Consider the following 18593-nt stretch of genomic DNA (forward strand, 5'->3'; position numbering starts at 1 on the left):
GAGGGGGAGGGGTGGGTGTTGGGGGGGCGGGGAGGGAGGAGAGCAGAGTCTCTGCCTGGTCCCAGCCCCGCTCCTCAGCCCCACGGTGAAGACCCGCCTGGGTTGTTGGGGTTGTCGCGGGATGTGTAGAGGCTGGCCCATCAGCATCTTTCTTAGGGCACAAAAAGGAGCCAGTAGAGGAAAACAAGAAGAAAAAGACAGGGGTTTTCTGTTTTCTAGATGCTGCATGATCTTGGGATCCATTTAGAAGAGCAGAGAACTGTGAAGCACAGGCACTCATGTTGAAGACTGTCCTCTTTCCTTTCTCCCAACCAGCGCGGGAACTGGGAGAAGGGCGCGGAACGTCACATAGAACTTCCCTGCCCGCCTCGCAGGTGCTGAAGCCAGGCATAGGCATTTGCTTGTGCTCACCCGGTGAAGGCAGCACTGGAATTCCCATCCAGATATGCTGGCTCCTGGGGACAGGTTCCAGGCCCCTCAGGAGGAGCCACTCCCCCAGCAATGGGCACGGCTGGCACAGGACCACCCCCCCTCTCCTGACAGACTCTAAGGCTCACCCTTCTGGCAGCTGCATGGCTGCATCTTGGGGAAAGTGACTGTCAGTATTTCCCTTCCTTTTCTTTCCTCAACATCAGCTTGACTTAACTCATTGTGGGTGTTTGATAGTCGATGTGGGTGTTTGTTAACTACCCAATTAACCGATCTCTGGGGGCAGCTAATGGCTCCGCCAGTTCTTATACATGACAAACAACCTCAGAACTTCTCACCACAGCAGCACGGGATTGCGCGTTAGCGTTCCGGTCTCTATCACAGAGGTTGAGTGGAGGCGCAGGGCAGGTGTCGTGGACAGCGGGCAAGGTTTAGAGTCACACAGAGCCTGGCTTTTGCTGTGAGAATTACGTTAGGTGACATGTGAAGATGAGCTCATGGTCTGCAAAGCTCTGGGCATGTCAGAATAATGGTCAACACTTAATGTGCTTCCAATGGGCCAGGCACAGAGTGGAAGCCCGGCTTTCTTTCTCCACTCAGTTGGGCAGCCCCAGGCAATGGGCTATTCACAGGGACATTTGATGGTGAGGCCAGAGGACTACAGAGGGGCTCAGGCATCACCACTGGAGGTGGGGAACCTAAGCCCACGGTTTCCCACGACACTATGGATGTAGCTGTTATTATGATGGGCATTATTATCTTACTAGAGGCCCGGTGCACAAAAATTTGTGCACTCGGGGCGGTCCCTCAGCCAGGCCTATGCCCTCTTGCAGTCTGGGACCCCTCGGAAGATGTCCACCTGCTGGCTTAGGCCAGCTCCCTGGGGGATCGGGCCCAAGCTGGCAGTCAGACATCCCTCTGGCAGCCTGGCAGCCCTCAGGGGATGTCCACTTACCAGCAGGGAGCAGACCTAAGCTGCAGTCGGACATCCTTAGTGCTGCTGAGGAGGCGGGAGAGGCTCCCGCCACCACTGCTGTGCTGGCAGCCATCAGCCTGGCTTGTGGCTGAGCAGAGCTCCCCCTGTGGGAGCGCACTGACCATCAGGGGGCAGTCCTGCATTGAGCGTCTGCCCCCTGGTAGTCAGTGCATGTCATAGCGACTGGTTGAGCAGCCTTAGCATATCATTAGCATATTACACTTTGATTGGTTGAACATATGACTGGACACTTGTCATATTAGGCTTTTATTATATAGGATACTATAAGGAGGCTTCGAGCCAGAGGCATCTCAGAATAAATGCGATGCACTGTGAGGCCATCCTCTTGGGCTCCGAACCAGGAAGGGGTGTCCTGGCCAAGAGACCTAAAGACTCAAGGAAATTCTTGGGAGAAAGACAAATTCATAACTTCTTTCCTGATATTGAAAAAAGGCCTTCATTGTTTTTTCTTTAGACATTCGAGGGTCATTCACACGTCCCTGGTTGTTTTAAGCCCCCTGCCCTTCCAACTGGCTGGGTGTAAGTCGGAATAAGTCACCCGTTGAGCACACACCAAATAGCACATACCATTCTGAGCACTTTACCTGTTTTATCTTCTGTTTTGTTTTTTTTTTGTTTTTTTTAATCTTCACCCGAGGATATTTTTCCATTGATTTTCAGAGAGTAGAAGGGAGGGAGGAAGAGGAGATAGAGGGGGAGAGAGAGAGAGAGATATGAGAGAGACACACTGGTTGATTGTCTCCTGCATGCGCCCTGACCCAGGCCAGGTACGCACACCCTTGACCGGGAATCCAACCTGTGACCCTAAGGACCAACACTCTAACCACTGAGCCAAACCGGCCAGGGCTGTTTTGTCTTCTTTAGCTCTCAAAATACTAGTAGCTATTTGAGGCACCTGGTCGTCTAATCCCTATTTTCCAGAGGAGGAAACGGAGGCTTAGTGAAGTGAGTGCATTCCCCACGGACACAGCTCCCAGTGGCCACTCCAGGGCAAGTCTGCCCGGCTCCACGTTCCTGCCCAGCACTGTGACTGCTTCTCTTCCACACGCATAGAGCTGGAAGCGCAGACCTTTGCTAGGAGGCTTTGTGATAGTTTTGTGGTCCATCCGCTTGTATCAAACTGGACCAGCAGTTCTCCATCAACCAAGCTTTTCCCATGATATACGTGGGGGCCACAGAGCAGGGGGAGGGCAGTGGTTGTGTGACCACCTATTGTTAGCTGTCTTACATCCTCCAACAAAGATTTCCTGGGAAGAAGGGTTCAGCTGAAGACGAAATGCAAACCCTCCTAAGACAGACCAGCCAGAACCACGTGTGACCTGCGTGTGACCTGGGCCTCCCCCAGGCGGCCTAAGGCGGCTTGAAGCGAGCGAGGACTTAGAGCGGCACACCCCGCAGCTTCCAGAGAAACAGCGTCTGTTTTTCTCACAGTCCATGAGCTAAGAATGGTTTTGCATGTTCAGGTGGTTGGGGAAAAAGTCAAAAGAATAATATTTTTTCATGACATGTAAAAAACATGTGTGCAATTCAAATTTCAGTGTTTGTAAATAAAATTGTACGGGAAAAGCATTCCCTGGTTTACAGCGTTCACGCTGCAATGGCAGAGACGGCGAGGCCGCAAACAGCCACTGTCTGTCTAGGACAGGGATGGCGAACCTTTTGAGCTCGGCGTGTCAGCATTTTGAAAAACCCTAACTTAACTCTGGTGCCGTGTCACATACAGAAATTTTTTGATCTTTGCAACCATAGTAAAACAAAGATTTATATTTTTGATATTTATTTTATATATTTAAATGCCATTTAACAAAGAAAAATCAACCAAAAAAATGAGTTCGCGTGTCACCTCTGACATGCATTTTATAGGTTCGCCATCACTGGTCTAGGAAAGCCTTGCTGATCCCTCAGGATCTCTGCCCTGGGTGGCGGCACAAACTCTGGAGTCTGGGCCTTCCTGGGACAGAGGACACGGCGCAGGGGGCACTCCCAGAGCAGAGGTCAGGCGCCACGGCTTGCAGAACGGCGTGCGGTCTGGGTTCTCAGTTTGCTTTGTGTGCAGTATTTCGGTGCATCTTTTGTAAAATTTAAATATGCTTCTGCAGTTTGAAATTTAGGATTTGTCACATGAAAGCTTGACGTGCAGATTCTCTTTGAGGAGGAGGCGCTCTGGCCCACGTTCCCCTGGGGCAACGACCCCTGCAGGGCCCCCACCCCCCACCCCGAGAGCCGCCTCCAGGCCTTGTCACCGAGGCCCCTGCTCGGATGACCTCCCGAACTCAGCCTCTTCTGCACAGTGACGACAGTCACAGCTCACGGCGCCGTCAGAAGGGACTGAGGCAGCGGTAGAGGCACAGCGCCAGCCCTGTGCTCAGCGCCTTCCTCCTGACTCTTAATCAGGCACCAGCGTAAGCAGTTAGTGCTGTTCCTGGCACGTGGTTAGGAACTCGGTGAATTAGAGCTATGACTACCGGGGATCTCGGTAGGTATTTTAGGACCAGAAGAGACACGCTGGTGTCATGGCGGGTTTTAAAAAGCAACATAAAGGAAAGAGAAGCAGGAGTTTCCCTGAGGGTGACTCCACGCTGAACGAAGCCGCTGGCACCTCGTCATACGCGCCCCGACAGTGGGCTGGGCCATGCGTGTACTAGTAAGCGGCATCTTGCCGGCTCCCAGAATACCCACTGTTAGCGTGTCTGTGCGCTTCCTCTCGGGCTCTCTCCCCGAGCTTGCACACACATGTGGTTTTATAAAATTGGGCTCATGCTGCTCTTCTGAACTCCATATTCTCAGGAGTATTTCCCCATCAGTAGATCGTAGGGAAGTAGGATGGGGTGAACAGTAGAGGGTGGGACCAAGAGCGACGTCGGCCACAGGCACCTGCGGGGACGCAGTCGGAAGCAGAGACGGCCCTGTCCTTGCACAGTTGCAGCTAAGGCCCCGGGGCCGAGAGTGTGGGAGCCGGGAAGAGGAGCGGTGCAGGTTGGTCTGGGGGAGAGACCCAGTGGTCACAGATGAGAGGCGATAGGAACCCGGGTGGGACGGGCTGAGAGCGAGGCTGTGAGGACCCGGGCCGGGTAAGAGGTTTGAGATGGAGAGAGCCGGCAGAGACTGCCTGAGACTGGCTTGGAGCAGAGGTGGGGGGGGGGGGGGGGAGACAGCCTCATTCTGGGTAGAGGCGATTGTGCTGATCCTTGGTCTATGACTCGGACAAGGGAAGCGCCCTTTCTTCACGTGAGGAAGGGCACACCTTCTTAAAGGGGAACCTCAGAACAATTCCATTAGATCCAAGAACAAGAGGCGGATGCCCACCCCCACCACCACCTCTATTAGACCACGGTTCTACAAATGACCGGGCAAGAAGCAGTAAGATAGAGCGAAGAGGTAAAGCAAAAGAGAAAAGAGGCTGAAATGACCGTTTTCCAGGTGATAGAGTGGCTACTGAGGAAGCAGAAGGCTCTGCTAGAAAAACTTCAGAGTGAATGCAAGAGCTCAGTAAGGTGACTTCTTGCGATACTAAACCACACAATGAGGCTGCAATAATGAAGTCATTGTGGTCCTGACATTAGAAAATAACATTTATTAGGATATTTTTTCAATGCAGAGGAATATTACAAAGAAAATAGGAAGCAGCCCATTATTCCATATTCAGATAATCCATGTAAAATTAAAAGAATATATGTACACAGAAAACTCAGTGTATATAAAAAGGATTAGATTAAAACTAAAAAGCATCTCCCTCATCGCCCAAAATTCTCTCACCTAATAACTTAGTAGAGGGATTTTTGTTAACTGAATGTTGATGGAATCATGTGTAAGCTGAGATCCGCAGGTTAATTAAAAGTTAATCAGAGTAAGGGAGGCGTGTCGCTTCAGGCAACATGTGTGATGATGAGAGAGATGTCATTTGGGAACTCAGAGTAGCTCAGGGTGCTAGAGGATCGAAGGTGGTTGGTCTGGGGACAGATCCAGTGGTTACAGGTGAGGGGTGAGAGGTGATGGGCTGTGACAACTCAATCCTTCAACCTTTGTCCTCTCCCTCTCTCCTTCCTTCTTTCCTCCCTCCTTTCTTCCACCCAAATTGAATGAGCACCCACGGTGTACTAGAGCTATGTGAAGGCCTGAGACCCTGTCCGCATTGGGGAGAGCCTGCAGACCAGCGAGCCAATGAGCAGGACCGCTGTGCCTTGGGGCGACACAGCCGTGCTCACTGTGCATGGGTGGGGGCAGGCGGCGAGGGCAGGTGCTGAGGGCAGGGAGGGCAGGCTGCGAGGGCAGGCGGTGGCAGTTTTGAGCAGGGTCCCTGGGAAGACACTTGAGCTTAGGCCTGAGTGAAGGGGAGGGGCTGGTTTTATGCAGAGCCAGAGGGGCTTTAGTCTGAGGACCAGGAGGGAGGTCCGTGGGGTGAGGACGGCGTATCATGGCAGTCTCACCAGCCCCAGCAGCTGCCCTCCTCGCGTCCCTTCAGCGGCGGGTCTCTGGAATATCCAGGAGGTTGGGTGGCACAAGGACCAAGGTCAGTTCCCCGCTTCCTTGGGGTTGGGTGACCTAAAGGACCCACGCGGTCCTCAGTGGTTTCCGAACAAGGGAGGCGGCAGGGCGGGGCAGCGTGGACCACGGGAGCCGCGTCCTGGGCGAGCGGTGCGTCCAGGCTCCGTGGCTCCATCTCCTGGTGTTTCCCTGCCATCTCGCACGGCGCCCAGCCTGGGCCCCGGGCCTGGCCAGCAACAGTCAGGAAGCCGAGTGAGGCCGCTCGGCTGTGAGTCTTTACACACAGGTCGGATTCTCGCCATCTGGAGGAAATGGAGGCTGCCCTTCAGCAGGACGTGTCTGACCTCTAGAGGGGTCGTGTGGTGCAGTGGTCGCAGCATGAGCTTGGGGGCCCTCAGGCTTGAGTTCGAATCTCTGCTCCCTCACTCACTAACTTACTCGGGGGCTCTTGGCTAAGTCATTTATTCCCCCGAGCCTTGGTCTTCTTTTCTCTAAAACATCGATAATCTGCAGGTTGTTGGGAGTTTTCAGCACAGTAATTATTTGGGCAGTTGTCTGCTCAGATGTACTCTGTGCAGGCTTTGGCTAAGGGCTCTCTGGGTCTCCTCACACCCAGGAAGCAGGCACCCTACTGGGTGTAGGGTGGCGTGAGGAACGTGGGTTCCGGACCGGCTGTGCCATGTGCTGGAGCGCGTTACCTCACTTACATGTGCCTCCTTTCTTCGCCTGAAACCGAGAGGAGCAGCAGCATCTAGATCACGGGCTTTTATGAGGATTAGAAGAGGTGATATTGGTCAAGGGCTTTAGAGCGATGCTTAGCACACGGTAAGGATTAAGTGTATGTGAATTTAATAAATACCCTTACAGATGGGGAAACTGAGGCATGAAACCAAGGTCTATTTAACCCCAGATCCCGAGCTCTTAGAAAAGTCCTCTGAGTACTACCAACACAGGAGCGGCAAGAAGATGGTTACCGCGGGACAGCACACTGTTCCTTGTTCTGTGTTGGCCATGGGGGTGCGGGAGTACCAGTGGGCAGCAGGGGGATGGCCTCCTCTCTTCACTCTCACATAGACGCACACACATACGGGAAATCTGTGTGTGGCGCACACGTGGAGGGTAACCTAGGCAGGAGCCCAAGGGGACACGATACTCCAGCAGGGACAGGCTTAGACTTCCAGCTGAGACAGAGTTAGACCTCCACAGGGACAGGCTTAGACCTCTAGCTGGGACAGGTTTAGACCGCCTGCCGTGCCGGGTGGACAAGGGCCAGGCCGAGCCTTTCCGGGTCGTCTCTGGCAGCTCTGCGCTTCGTGTTTCAGCCTCGAGTCAAGAGATCCTGGACCCAGAGCAGAGAGGCCTGGGAAGCGCGAGAATCATCCAGGCTCAGCCTTTCCATGTCTGCACCCTGAAGGGAGACCCCACGTCTGCAGCCCCGAAGGCAGACCCCAGAGAAGCCTGGGAAGCGTGAGAGTCATCCAGGCTCAGCCTTTCCATGTCTGCACCCCCGAAGGGAGACCCCACGTCTGCAGCCCCGAAGGGAGACCCCACGCCTGCAGCCCCGAGGGGAGACCTCACGTCTGCAGCCCCGAGGGGAGACCCCACGTCTGCAGCCCCGAAGGCAGACCCCACGTCTGCAGCCCCGAAGGCAGACCCCACGTCTGCAGCCCCGAAGGGAGACCGTGAACGGGAGGCAGCCGTGCCCTGCGTCCCTCTGCAGGGAAGGAGAGGACGCCGGCAGGGCCGCTCCCTGGTCCTCCAGGAGGGGCCCTCCTGTGAGCAGCCCACACTGATGGTCCTGGAGCAGAATTCGGTGACTGTGGCACCAGCCAACCCAACAAGGGACGCTACTTCTGAGCAGTCTCGGCAGTTACCATGCGCCCAGAGCGAGTGGGACACCCCTAACCAGCCCGCCCAGCCCAGCAACAGTGCCCAGAACCTGGTCCAGCCCAGAAATACAGCCACACAGGCCCAGAGCTCGACACCTGTCCCAGCCACGAGTCCCACTGGTGCACCCACATTCCAGGCTCCAAAGTCCAGCTCAGACCCAGACCAGGGTTGCCTGGAGCGAGGGCCCTGGGCCCGCAACGGGGGGCCTTCTGTGGGGCCATGGTGATGAACTTGCCTTGAGAAATCAGAAAAGAGGAAAAACATCGCATTTGTCTATGCCCCTGAGTGCTTGGGTTAAGAAAGCAAAAGTAACTGCCTGACTGTAAGAATGTTCGGGTTCCTGTGTTATAGCAGGTTTTCATTATCACAGGATTCAGATACCTTAAAGCATGGGCTGCACAGGGAACATGTTCTCAGCGTGGGCTGCACAGGGACCAGGGTTGCCTGGAGCTAGGGCCCTGGGCCCGCAATAGGGGCCTTCTGTGAGGGCCATGGTGATGAACTTGCCTTGAGAAATCAGAAAAGAGGAAAAACATCCCATTTGTCTATGCCCCTGAGTGCTTGGGTTAAGAAAGCAAAAGTAACTGCCTGGTTGTAAGAATGTTCGGGTTCCTGTGTTACAGCAGGTTTTCATTATCACAGGATACAGATACCTTAAAGCATGGGCTGCACAGGAAACATGTTCTCAGCGTGGGCTGCACAGGAAACATGTTCTCAGCATGGGCCGCACAGGGAGCATGTTCTCAGCGTGGGCTGCACAGGGAGCATGTTCTCAGCATGGGCTGCACATGGAGCATGTTCTCAGCGTGGGCTGCACAGGGAGCATGTTCTCAGCGTGGGCCGCACATGGAGCATGTTCTCAGCGTGGACCGCTCAGGGAACTAGCAGGGGCAGGCGAGGGGTGGAGGGCTGGGGAAGTGAGTTGGGAAAGACGGATGCTCGGCTCTACCCTAGAGGCTGTCAGTCAATGAGGGCAGCTGGGCTTTGCAGGGCCCCCAGGGAGGCCCACCTGCGCAGCCACGACAACCACAGCCTCCAGGAGAATCCACTTAGAAACAGGGGCCAATGAATAATGACCTTCAGGATGTGCTCCCAGCTTTATCTTACAGTAAGTGTAAGATAAAAACATGTTATTTTGAAAACATGTTATTTTGTCTTATCTTTTCTTACGATTCACTCGGGTGAACAGAAACGGAAGCGCTGTTGCTCTTGGTGGGAGGGGTTATAATATTTTTGACAAAATCGTGTGATGATCTGCTGTGAAAGCTTCGCTTTCCTGGCCGGGCTGTGAAGATTGACTTTCACAGTAGATCATAAAATGGGTCATTTTTGCAAAACACACTTGAGCACGTCATCCGTTTTCTCCAGGGCTTCACTAATCCTTTGATATTCAAATCCTTGCACGTGCCTATCACCATTCTGGTCCACGGTCTCTTCCCCCATTGCCAGCTGGTGTCCCCCCGCCAGGCTCTCACTGCCCGTCGGCATGCACGCCACCCCGGCAGACCCACGCCCTCACATCCCTTTCATGACGTCCTGTGCGCTGTGCTAGACATGCTACCTCGCTGTGCAGCCATCCGCCTCCTGCTTGCATGGTGCTGACAGTTGACAGGAGGCGGCGATCGGAGCCGCGGGCCGCCGCGCGGACTGTGAATTGCAGAGCAGTCAGTGGGGCGGGTGTGGGCCGGGCGGGGCGGCTCTGAGTAGAGGCTGGTTTCCTCAGTGGTCAGGCCATGCATGCACACGTCCACATCAGGATTGGGTTTGCTGTCTTGTCCACGCAACCTCGCATGTGCAAGGATTTGGATACCGAAATCAGGGGCATGAGGACCCTGAACTAAACTTGGTCTCTGAGCAAGATGGGTGTGGGCACAGCAATGACGGCTTCCGCTTCTTATAGGAAAGCCGAAGGCGTGAGTCAGGGAGGATGACACCCTTCTCTGATGTTTCTGAACTGCTGCAGTGCACAACCTCGATTCAGTCTTTCGTTCCACAGACTGAGGTGGTCACTTCACACGAAGCAGCGAACTGAACAGACGAGGTTCTGGATCTCAAGCTGCTATATCCCCGTAGGGGGAGGCCGACTGTGTGAGTACATTAAGAAACAAATGCTTCTGTCGGAAGGAAAGGTAATTTCAGATATTGATAAGTGCCAGGACAGCAGTGCATTCTGGAGGGAGGCTGACTCTGGAGGACAGGAGGGACAATCACGAGTTCGGGTGGACAGGGAAGGCCTCTCTGAGAAGGCGGCTTGAGGGGCAACATGAAGCCGCCCATGGGAAGATTTAAGAGAAGAGCTTTCTGGGAAAAGGGCCCCGCGAGTGCAAAGGCCCTGGGGCAGGGTCACCCTTCGTGTGTTTCTGGAACCAAGAGACCATGCATGCACACGTCCATATCAGGATTGGGTTTGCTGGCTTGTCCACGCAACCTCACATGTGCAAGGATTTGGATACCGAAATCAGGGGAATGAGGACCTTGAACTAAACTTGGTCTCTGAGCAAGATGGGCGTGGGCACAGCAATGACGGCTTCCGCTTCTTATAGGAAAGCCGAAGGCGTGAGTCAGGGAGGATGACACCCTTCTCTGATGTTTCTGAACTGCTGCAGTGCACAACCTCGATTCAGTCTTTCGTTCCACAGACTGAGGTGGTCACTTCACACGAAGCAGCGAACTGAACAGACGAGGTTCTGGATCTCAAGGCTGCTATATCCCCGTAGGGGGAGGCCAACTGTATGAGTACATTAAGAAACAAATGCTTCTGTCAGAAGGAAAGGTAATTTCAGATATTGATAAGTGCCAGGACAGCAATACATTCTGGAGGGAGGCTGACTCTGGAGGACAGGAGGAACAATCACGAGTTCGGGTGGACAGGGAAGGCCTCTCTGAGAAGGCGGCTTGAGGGGCAACATGAAGCCGCCCATGGGAAGATTTAAGAGAAGAGCTTTCTGGGAAAAGGGCCCCGCGAGTGCAAAGGCCCTGGGGCAGGGTCACCCTTCGTGTGTTTCTGGAACCAAGAGAGAGGCAGGTGACTGGAGCAGGGTGAGGGGGAAGCAGACCAAGACCAGATCCAGGGGAGAGACGATGATGGGGCGCCTACCGGCCAGGTCGGAAGTCCGAGAGGACTGTGGCACACAGTTTTGGAGGCTGTTGAGCATGTGACGCACACGTCTGGTTTATAGTTTTAAAAGGTCTCTTGGATGCCAGGGGCTTGCGGAGGAGCAGGAATGGAAGTGCATTTTCAGAGGAATCATCGAAAGCCACCAAGACCTTGGAAGACATACTGGCGAGGGGGGCAGAATGGCAGTCCCGCCAGAGTCCTGCCCGTCTACTCAGAGAGAGAGGCCCAGGGAGAAAGTGCCCTGCCGTAGGACCGAGTGCGGGAAATCTTATAGGAAGAAGGGGCTGCAGCTTCCGGCCCTCTCTGCACGGTTAGCAGGCCTGCTGCATTCCGGGAGCCTGGGGTTGGGAGCCTTACTTGATCAGCTCATTGGGTGGGTTTGCGGTAAAATGCTTTCTCTGGTCTTAATTATGTAGTTCATTCAGGTCCAACCGGAGCACAAGCCTAGCTCAAAACCCAGGTCCCAGCCAGTCCTAGAGCCTGGAGCCCAGGGCCCCACCTGGAGCCCCCCCAATCCGGGCCCAGACCAGGGTCCTAGTCTAGTTGTATGTTCTAGGTCTCTTTGCTGCCTGGCACCCAACACAGCACTGATCCCACACTGGGGATTGAGCCTACAACCTGGGAATTGAAATGTGACCTCCTGGAACTTCATGGGCCCTGGTGTGGGATCAACCAATTAGGCAGAATAAGCCTTGTGTTTGGGGTACCAGCTAAACAGGGGTGCAGGGAGAAAGAGAGGAGAACTTGGAATTATTTGATATTTGACTTTTACAAAAGAGCATTAAAATAGCATGGGAAAAATTAGAAGTGTGTTGATTTTCCTCATTTAATGGCTTAGTATTACTATTTCAGTGTTGGATTATCTATGAGGGTGGGTGGTCATAATCATTTTAGTGCTTCTAAAAGTCTTACTTCTGCCTTGGGAGGTGGTAAGTCAGGAACTCACCCAGTTTCCAGACCACAGAGGTGACAGTGGCCATAGTCGGGGCAGGGGGAGAGGGCGGTGGCCGCTTCATCTCTGTGCTGTGAGGTGGGCTCTTGTTAGCAGAAAAGCACATTCCTGGGCCCACACGATGCGCTGACTTAGAGGAGTCCGAGAGCCTGTGCTTTTCGCAGCAGGCACCTGTGGGGTTCCAGCGCCAGGAGCTGGAGCCAGGCGGACACCGTCAGCAGCGCGCTCGACCACGTGGCCTCAGTGGGTATTGGACCCCCGGCTGGAAGACAGGCCAGGTGGGTTTGGGGTTGGGAGTGTTTGTACACGGTGATCCTCACTTATGTGAGCTGAAGTTGAGGCCCTAGGAGACGTGTTTGAGGTCCCTCACCAACGGAGTGTCACAGCCCTTGTACTTGGCCTTCACATTCACAGGTGCCAGGGACGTTGGTGTTGTTTGTTTTTTTTAAAGTGGCATCTCATCTTATGAGCGATCTGGGCTCAGATATCTGCCCTCTGTAAACATGTCACAAAATCAAACCCCAAATGCAGCTCTGCACACGGCCACAGGGACACGCTGACATTCACCCTGCACCTCTGAACCTGTTCCCATCCCCAGACCCTCCACTGGGGCTCCACTTCCTGTAAGTAGCAGGTAAATGGCACAGTTACAATATAATGTGGGAGGTGTGGGGTTCAAACGATGATCATTATTTTAATAGATTTTATTTTTTAGAGCAGTTTTAGGTTTCACTGCAAAACTGAGCAGAAGGTGCAGAGCATTCCCACACACCCCTGGCCACACGCACGCACAGCCTGCCCAGCAGCAGCGTCCCCCCAGGTGGTGCCTGTGACAATAGACGAACCTGCATGGACACATCATTATCACACAAAGCCCATTAGGGTTGACATTAGGGTTCACTCTTGCTGGTGTACATCCTATGGGTTTAGAGAACTGAATAATAACATGTATCCACCATGACGGTATCACACAGAGGAGTTTCACTGCCCTAAACTGGGCAACATTAATCTTTTCACTGTCTCTATAATTTGCCTTTTCCAGGACGTCAGACAGTTGGAATCACACAGTGTGTAGCCTTTGCAGATTGGTTTCTGTCACTTAGATGCATCTAAGGCCCCTCCGTGTCTTCTCATGCCTGGGGGCTCATTTCTTTTTAGCGCTGATAATATTCCACTGTCTGGATGGACCACGTTTATTCACCCATCACCTACTGAGGGACATCTTGGTTGCTTCCAGGTTTCTGCAATTATGAATAAAGCTGCTCTGAGCATCTGTGTGCAGGTTGTTGTGTGGACATAAGTACCAAGGAGGATTTGGGTGGATACCAGGGTGAGTGGCTGCTGGGTCCCATCGTAAGGGTCTGTTTACTTTTGTTTTTAAAAAAAATATATTTTATTTATTTTTTACAGAGAAGAAAGGAGAGGGATAGAGAGTTAGAAACATCGATGAGAGAGAAAAATCGATCAGCTGCCTCCTGCACACCCCCTACTGGGGATGTGCCCGCAACCAAGGTACATGCCCTTGACCGGAATCGAACCTGGGACCCTTCAGTCCACAGGCCGATGCTCTATCCGCTGAGCCAAACCGGTCAGGGCTCTCCTTACTTTTGTAAGAATCTGCCACACTGTCTTCCTGTCCCATCTGCATCCGCAGCAGCATGAGTGAGAGCTCCCGCTGCCTCACCGTCGCCAGCACTGGGTGCTGTCGGTGTTCTGGATCTCGCTGTTTTGTTAGGTGCGCATCGCATCGCATCACGTTGTTTCACTGGGCGCTTCCCTTTCCCCTGCTTACTGGCCGTATCAATATCTTCTTTGGTGAGGTGTCTGTTACCGTCTTTGGCCCATTTATTAATCGGGTTGTTTGTTTTCTTATTGTTGAATTTTTAAAAATATTTTTTTTATTGATATCAGAGAGGACGGGAGAGGGAGAGAGAGAGAAACCTCAATGATGAGAGAGAATCACTGATCAGCTGCCTCCTGCATGCCCCACACTGGGGATCAAGCCTGCAACCTGGGCATGTGCCCTCACCGGGAATTGAAATGTGACCTCCTGGTTCATAGGCCGACGCTCAACCACTGAGCCACATGGGCCGGGCTTATTGTTGAATTTTAAGAGTTCGTTGTATATTTTGGGTATGGTTCTTTATTAGATGTGTCTTTTGCAAATATCTTCTCCCAGTCTGTGGCTTATCTTCTCATTTTCTTGACATTGTCTTTCCAAAGGTTATGTTTTAAATCCAAATTTAGCACTTTTTCATTAAAAAAATAATCGAAAAGAGTTTTGTTTTGATTTTTAAAGTGGCATCTCATATTATGAGTGATCTGGGCTCAGATATCTGCCCTCTGTAAACATGTCACAAAATCAAACCCACAAAACTGGAGCATATGTTTAAACTGTCTCTACAGAAAGCCACACTTTTTGACATTTTGTGCCACCTGAGAAAGGGGAGAGAGGGGCTCCTGGACCCATTTCCAGCTGCCCTGGGCTGCTCATTCCAACCCTCACTGGTCAGCTCTGCCACTCGCAAATCAACTCCTGAGCAAATTCATCCGGGGCCCTGACATTTACCCAGCGTCTCTTACTCTCTTCTATTCACGAAGCATGGGCGGTTGCTGTGGCAACCATTAACTGCACCTGACATCTTGGAGTGGTTCCGGCGTTGGGAGCAGACACCGCACTGGGGTTCAGTTCTGCAAGGTAAAGAGCTGGCTGCCTCCTCTCACCCCGTGACGTCGTGGTTTCTCCCTGCAGCTGGTTAGGCGGGACCTGGTGCGGTCGACGGCCCCAGGACATGAGCGTCGCACCTGCACAGCTGCACGTAGGTTAGTTCGCAGGCTGCTGACTGCACAGGTCGGTATTGGTTTAGAGAGAATAGTCATGAAACAGATCCGGGCATAAATGTGTCTCAATAAGCATCGGAGAAGATCGAGAAGGCTCCTCTCAGCGGTGGTTACCTCTGGGGGTTGGGAGAGGATGGAATTTGAGTAGCAGATGGTGGGTAACTTTTGCCTTTTAGTCTTTTGTTTTTAGAGTGGATTATGAATGAGTTTTACTGTGTTGGTTCCATTTCCCTATATTTTTCAAATTTAAAAATCTTCTAAAAACAGAAGTAATATGTAAGAAAACGTTGAGCTGATCACTGTCTGGCACGGGTTGTGTTTTCAATAAAAACGTCTGGCCACTGAAGGGGAACATGCGGCATCGATAGTATGTCTGGTGGGAGGAAGAGGCTACAAAGCTAAGAGAAGCTGGGGCCGTGGAGCCACAGCTGGTTTGGCGGTTTCTGGTGTGTACCCACGTGACCAAGGCGAGGCGCTAATGAGACCACGGAGCCGTTCCAGGTGCTGGCTAGGCCAGCTTCCCTGGGGCATCTGGGGACCAGTCTCCTCTCTCTCACCTAACGGGAGGGATGCGAGGTGAGAGCTGCAAGGCTAGTGGGAGCGGGGAGTCATCGCAGGGAGGGCGGCAGGGGGTGGCCCCGTCAGATCCAGGCCCTTCTTCTCGCACGCACTCATCTGATGGCAGAACCTGAGCCGAGCTGATGTGAGCAATTATTCTTGCTCACAACTGACTTCACTTGAGACCATTTCAGTTTCACGGCAGAGCGATGAGTGCGTCTGATCGCAGGGTGCTGCCCAGAGGTGGTAAGCCAGCTGTGCTAAATGCACGCTGTGCTTTTCTAAAATCCTAAACGTTCTCGCTCCTAAAATGCACGAGTCTGGGGCAGCAGGTGCAGCTGCGCCAACCGCACGTCCCAGGGGCCCTTCTCCATACATTTATATCACCTACTAGAGGCCCGGTGCATGAATTCCTGCACGGGTGGGGTCCCTCGGGGTGGCCTGCGGGGATCGGGCCCCACTCACACCCCGAGTCACGCAGCTCCAGCTTGCGCCCCCAGCCTCGCAGCCCCACAGCCCCGCCTGGCACCCTGCCTTGGCCTGGTGCTGCCCCCTCACCTGCTCCACCATCCCGCCTGCCTGCAGGGCGATTGATCAGGCCGGGGCCCTCAGCACCTGGGAGCCGGGTGGCGGCCCCGTCCCCTGGTGGTCAGTGCACCTCATAACGAACGGTTGAACTCCTGGTCTCCTGGTTGAACTCCCGGTCGAATGACCGCCCGAGGGGACAATTTGCATATTAGGCTTTTATATAGGATTGTAGGATCTGTCTTACTATATATTTCTCTTTAAATCAACTCACTTTTTAAATAATCAAATTTATTTTAAAAAGAGACTTTATAGCTCAACTGTACAGGGAAAGCAAGTACTGCCAGCCATAACTAGAAGGCCACTGCAAAAATAAATACAATGAAAACAAAATGATGTGTTAAACCCCAGCTAGATACTGTGCATCGGAAAGCAAATAGCTTTCTTGCCATGTGCTGAGAAGTTGTCAATGCCACACGGGACAGCCGGCACCAGCCAGGGCAGGAGTGACCAGAAGCTGGGAGCATGGAGGCTGCTGCTGGGGGCTGTGGGGAGCCCCTGGTAGAAGGAAGGGGCTAGGGAGCCCCCTTTTCTCTGGGGTGGGCAGCGCTGGTTTTGCGTGCCTCAGTGGGCACCATTAACAGCGCCCTTGGTGTGATAGGAGCAGCCAGAATTTGCCCAAAGCCGCCCGTTCCCACCTGTACAGATTTCCTCCTGCGGGGTGAGCCCCTGAGCCTGCCTGCTGTACAGTTTGCCTGAAGAGCCACTGTGTACTAGCCAGGGGGGGCCTGGGAGCCGCTCTCTGAGGACCTGGCTCCAGGCAGGCAGCTGGTGTCTGAGCTGAGGCTGGTGCTGAACAAGAGCCAGCCACCTGAGGACAAGAAGGGGACATACATCCGGGCGGAGGCTGGAGTCCCGAGGCCCGTGAGCCCTCCTCCTGGGCAGTGCCTCTCCAGCTTCAGGGGCTGCAGAGTCCCCGGGGAGAGGGGTCTTTCATTAAAGGACAGATTCCCCAGGGATCCTGGGTCAGCAGGTGTGGGGTGGGGCCGAGGATCTGCATTCCAACCTGCTCCCAGGAGACGCTGATGCTGCTGGCCCAGGGCCCACCCGGTCCCACTCACAGTGCTCCCTGAGGGAAGCTCTACTTTCTAGCCGCCCCCACCCAGGGTGCTGGGCTGTGCAGTCCCCCGGCTTCCAAATGTGCAAACACTGCTGATGCCCAGCCAGGCTGCGGCCTCTCCAAACCTCCCTGTGGCAGAGCCACCCGCAGCCTGAGTGGGCAGGAAGAGAGCCCAGTCCTGGCCCAGGCCTACCTGCTCCTTGTGAGCTGGGCTCCTCCACATCCTGCCGGTGGCCCTGCCAGGCTGCGGAGCAAACCCCGCCTCCCCTCCTCTGATTCCTCTGGGATGCACGGGCGTGGTCATGCGTCTCAGGGAGGGAGCCAGCCCGGTGGGATACCCCGCTGGCCAGAGCTCAGGCCCAGGAATCAGCCCGACCCAAGTCAAACCTGCCTCTGCCCCTTGTTGCCTGTGCAGCCTTGTTCAAGTTTCTCAACGTCTCTAAGCTTCAGTTTCCTCCCCCGGAAAGCTGGAAGGGCCAATAAATGAGATCAGAAATAAAGCACCTGGCACGTCCCTGGGACATAGGCAACACGGTCAATGGTGCTGATGCTGGTTGCCAGGCAGGTGGGTGGGTCACTTGTGGGACCTCTTGGTTCACACTCAGTCATTTGGCCCCTCCCTCCTTCCTTCCCTTCCTCCCTCCCTCCCTCCCTCCCTCCCTAGTTCCAGTCTGGAAAGCTGGCCCTACTCACCATGCTGTCTACACCCTCAGCACGGTAGGAGGCACTTCCATTATGTTATTCCATGCGTGTTACATGTGCATGTTCATCCTTATCTCATTGGTGAGGACACATCAGACCAGGGAAGTGGAGGGAGTGATTTCAGGGTGACCCAGCCCCACAGCTGAGCTGAAACTGGAACCAGGTCTGTTGGTTCTCACTCTTGGGGGGCCACCACATGGGGACATGGAGAACACCCACAGCTGGGCAGAGCCAGCACGCACTCCCAGGACTGAACGCACGCCGCCTGGATCAGGCCGCGGCTCCTAAGCGTGGGTGAAGTCTCGGGGCTCTCAGCTGGGCTGCTGGGAGGCCGTCTGGGCAGGCGTCCAGAGCAGAATGAAGCCACAGATGGACCCATCAGTTGTTGCCCCCGGAGGGCCAGGCTGCCGGCCGCGGCCACGCTGGCTCTGTGGGAGGCCAGGAAGCAGGCCAGGACCTTCCCGCGGGAGCTCTGTGTCATTGGGAGAGAGCACACACTCACAGAGGAGCTCTGTGTCATTGGGAGAGAGCACACACTCACAGAAGAGCTCTGTGTCATTGGGAGAGAGCACACACTCGAAGAGCTCTGTGTCATTGGGAGAGAGCACACACTCACAGAGGAGCTCTGTGTCACTGGGAGAGAGCACACACTCACAGAGGAGCTCTGTGTCATTGGGAGAGAGCACGCACTCACAGAGCCGGGCCCATTCAGAGCGGCAGTGGGTGCTTAGCGTGCAGAGGGCTCCCAGAGTGCTGGGCATTGCCTGGGGCTGGAGGGAGGGGCTGGGACTGGGCCTGGGCCTCGGCCTGGGCACTGGTGGGGGAAGCATGAGGTATGCTTTAGGGCCTGGCATAGCCCAGACCGAAGGGGAGGGCTCTTGCCAGGGATTGGAAAGGAAGGCGGTGCCTGCTATTGATGCCCTGCAGGATGGATGAGGCCCAAAGAGTTCCTGAGATCCGCCCCCCCACCTCCCCC

The 18593-nt window shown here is 54.2% G+C and overlaps 1 protein-coding gene across 2 annotated transcripts in view; it reads right to left on the bottom strand.

Moving 5' to 3' along the window:
• The window catches only part of CACNG3 (calcium channel, voltage-dependent, gamma subunit 3), a 71750-nt gene that overhangs the window by 8367 nt on the left and 44790 nt on the right, over positions 1 to 18593 (bottom strand). The window lies entirely within an intron of this gene.

Source organism: Myotis brandtii, unplaced genomic scaffold, assembly GCF_000412655.1.
Source record: "Myotis brandtii unplaced genomic scaffold, ASM41265v1 scaffold158, whole genome shotgun sequence".
NCBI classification, from domain to species: Eukaryota; Metazoa; Chordata; class Mammalia; order Chiroptera; family Vespertilionidae; genus Myotis; species Myotis brandtii.